This window comes from Convolutriloba macropyga, chromosome 2, assembly GCF_964194025.1.
Source record: "Convolutriloba macropyga chromosome 2, txConMacr16.3, whole genome shotgun sequence".
In the NCBI taxonomy this organism is placed as follows: Eukaryota; Metazoa; Xenacoelomorpha; order Acoela; family Convolutidae; genus Convolutriloba; species Convolutriloba macropyga.
Genome location: NC_134469.1, coordinates 18,051,373 through 18,055,417, shown reverse-complemented (window position 1 = coordinate 18,055,417; position 4,045 = coordinate 18,051,373).

Sequence of the window (4,045 nt, the reverse complement as noted above, 5' to 3'; positions counted from 1 at the left end):
CAGTATTTCAATCTACCAAAATTAAATGATTTATTTTGGATACAAATCAGTTATATAAGTTATATAGCAGAAAACAGAGAAAACAGGCATTATTTTATTTCAAGAAAGGAAGTGGAAGTAAATCAAACGCTCTTTTTTGCTTAATTTGTTCTGCTTAATTGCGTTAGCATTTTTCAGGTTTCTATTACGGCCAAATTTGAAAACAAAGTGGGCTGAAAAAGCAAATATAGAGCCATTTTTATAATTTAAAAGAGTTTAGCAAAAATTAATTCCAACAAAATTTGAAAAAAACGTTCAGCTTGCCAAATTTATTTTTAAAAGTAAAACCAATAAGATTGGTGTTGACAAATTAAACAAACTTTAGCAAAGTTAACTACTATTACAAAAACGTTATCTGAGTTCGGTCTGCTGTTCACAAAACTATAAAAATTAATCATTTTTTTGCAAAACAAAACTCGAAAAAATCTAAAATACATAATCTACGATAAACGGGTTTCCAATGGTACTATCCACAACGCTCTACAAGTAATATATCGATCGGCCAAAATTGAATGAACGACAAAAAACCATTTGAGTGTAATTCCCCTCCCCCCCAAACTAAAGCCGTAAACAAAGTAAAGAAACCCATTATATATCAACTTTAAACACTCTATGGTTTTACTTGCACCAAAAAAGGAAAACAGTTGAATTTTTATATTAGTGAGACTAATTTATATGATTGCAAAAAGTAGTTAAAACTGCGAGCAAAACACAAGAACTCAATTTAAATTTTTAAAAGCACGTGGTCAAAGCCTTAAAAACAACGAACCAGTATATTTTTTTGAACAATTAATAAGAAGCAAAACAAAAATTCAAAAAAAAAAAGATAGCCCACATTACAATCCGAAAAATTTTTGATTGCAGGAGTACACGAAGAGATTGGAAACTTCCCTGATAAAGCTACTCGTCCAACTAAATCTCCTGATTGCTGCAAATAGCCAAGAAATTGAAATATTAAGTGAAAAACTTCAATACATCAAAACAAAATGATGTTTTTCGAATACAATTTGAAGTAAAATATCAAAAAAATGGTTATTATTGTAGTTCAATAGTACTCTTACTAGAACAGGAAACAAAATTAGCTTGCATCGAAGTTTAGAAAGATTTTTTGGCTGTTTTTATGTCTCTTCTTCTGGCAATCTTATACAAAAGGGGCTTAACAAGCATACTGGGCACAATTGCTGATGATTAAGTCTGAAATCCAAAAAAATAGGCAAAAATTCGACAAAAAAACTCGGATGGAACCATTCAGTAACCCCCATCTATTTTAGAGGCAAAATTGGTAACACTATTACTGTCAGTTTTTTGCCGAATTATCAAACACTTTGCGAAAAAATTGGGGAAATGTGAACAAAATCAAGAGAAATTGGTCTATATTTCACAAAAGTTTAAGCCTCGATAAATCCCCGGTTACAACAAAATTCAAATCAATTTTTTTAATTTTATGCTTTACGTTAAAGGAGTCATAGGTATATGGCTGCCTCCTTGACATGTGTCGCGAGAGCCAGCCATATACCTATTACTCTATTTGCCCTCATATACATATATTCATTACTAAAGGACTCTAAGTTCCCTTCACATTTTTTTCAACTTTGTCATTTCTTCTCTCTCTTAGTGCAATCCGCTTGTACAGAGTTAAGGTGGCAATAATTATCCATTATCAGACGGTTAGTTTGGTTTCTATGCTCACTTTCTGCAGTGGACGTATCCCAGATAATTGTGTAACTAGTGAGACTATGTAAACAAACCGATAAGACCCTAAAATAACTTTCAAAAATTAAAAGAAAAAGAAAAACTCTACTGAATTAGGTTATTTGCGCTTTTTTCTTTTATAACTTATGGAGATGGATTCAACAAATAAATAAATATGATTAGAGAAACAATTGAAAATTAACTCATATTTTGAATGATTATATATACTTATTTATAACATTTAATATCGGTTTTTTCAGAACAAAAACAGTAATACAATCTAAATCGCCTATTTTCTACGAAGCAGTTGGGGAACCAAGGCCGAAAGCCCTTTCATTGAAAGACTCTAAACGAACCATCACCTCATCTAATACCCTTATCATCAAATGTGTCTATGGGCATTTTGTATTGTTCTTTTGTTTCTATATGGTGTTTCTTACTATGAACAGTATAATTAGTTTCATATTTATTTTTACAGTTTTATATTGCATTTTTATAATGGTATAATAATTTGACTTTTAAAAGTAGCTTTAGTTATTCCTTTTAACTTTTTCTCTTCCTCACCTTTAACAGTAGTGTAACAATATGCTTTAGCTTTAAAGAAGTATGCTTCTAAAGTAATATCGTTAGTTATCTCAGCATTCATTTTATCTAACTCAGTGTTACTCAATATAGTTTTGTTTTTATCCATCTCCAACAACATATCCAAGCTGAACCAGGAGCAGAATATACGTAACAAGCTTCTATTTCCTAAAGTTCTAAACATTGTTCTCTCACAACTATATACTCTTACACCATTTTACCACCCTTGCAGCCTAACTCTTTAATCATTTTACCCCCTCATACTTACACCATTTTATCCCCTTTGGCAGCTCAAATCTTATATCATTTTAACACCCCCCCTTCCTTGAACAAATTACCCCCTCACTCTTACACCATTTTAAGCCCCTTGACAGCCCAGTTCTTACCTCATTTTACCCCCTCTGAACAAATAACAGCTTACTTTTACACCATTTTACCCCCATTGGCAGCCCAGCCTTTATATCATTTTACCCCTCTGGACAATTTACCGCTCCACTCTTACACCATTTTACATTTTCCTCCCATTGCAGACCATTGTAGCCCACTCTTACTTGGCAATTTTAGTCAGGGGAGGTGATTCCTCAAAAGTTCTCACATTGCAGCCCATTGCAGCCCACTCTTATATGGCAATTTTAGTCAGGAGAGGTAATTCCTCAAAAGTGCTCCCATTGCAGCCCATTGCAGCCCACTCTCCCGTGGCAATTTTAGTCAGGGGGTAATTCCTCAAAAGTCTTCCCATTGCAGCCCAACTCTTACATCATTTTACCCCCTCTAAACAAAATACCCCACACTCTTACATCAATTAACCCCCATAGACAAAATATCCCCACACTCTTACAACAAAATGGGAGGATTTTACGGAGGACATTCGACCCGGGTAGCAATGCAATTGATGATCGAGCTTAGATTGATCAGAAAACAGAAAATTTCACCAGAGCATTTCACAAGAAGCATGCTAGGTCAAATGGAACCAGAATTTCTGTTCAACAAGGTTTCTTTTTATTTCTTCTAATGAAGTGGGACACTTCAATTTTTTTTATTTTCATAACATATATCCTGCGAGAAGATGAAAAATTTTGGTTCTGGTACTGGTATGACCTAAGTGGTCTCTTGAGAATGACTTTTTGCATTTGAGGTCTGTTCACGATCGATGGGCTGCGGAAATTACCTTGAATTTGTAGACTTTACTTATAGCTATATAATATTTAATGAGTTAGCCCTCAAACCTAGGTTCTAATTAAAAACAGCACAATCAGTTCCTGGGTTGAGAAAAAATTGGAAAAATGTGTAAGATAAGCGGTGAAATTTTGTAAGTTCGTCGCTAGAGCAAGAGGTAAACTTACAAAACCTCACTACAGTTCACCGCTTAATACAAGTTACTGTCCTTGCACAGATTCGAACCTCTCACATCCTGCATTCCAGTCACTTGTTCTTTCACTGTGCCACCTCTCACTAAACTCTTGCATATTTGTTTTGAATTTGAATCAAAATCAATCTATTTTTTTGTATAACATGCGCGTTGAACTTTTGTAAGATTAGCGGTGAAATTACAAATTCTAGCGGTGAAATGCGGCAAGATGTGGTCATTTTTGTAAGATAACCGCTTACTCCAATGGTGAAATTACATAAATTCACCGCTTAAAAAAGTTTCAAAAGATGTATGATTATTCGTGGGTAAATTTTCCTTCCGTCTGTTAATAAATGCATCTTAACCTCTTTGAAAAAAAGACAA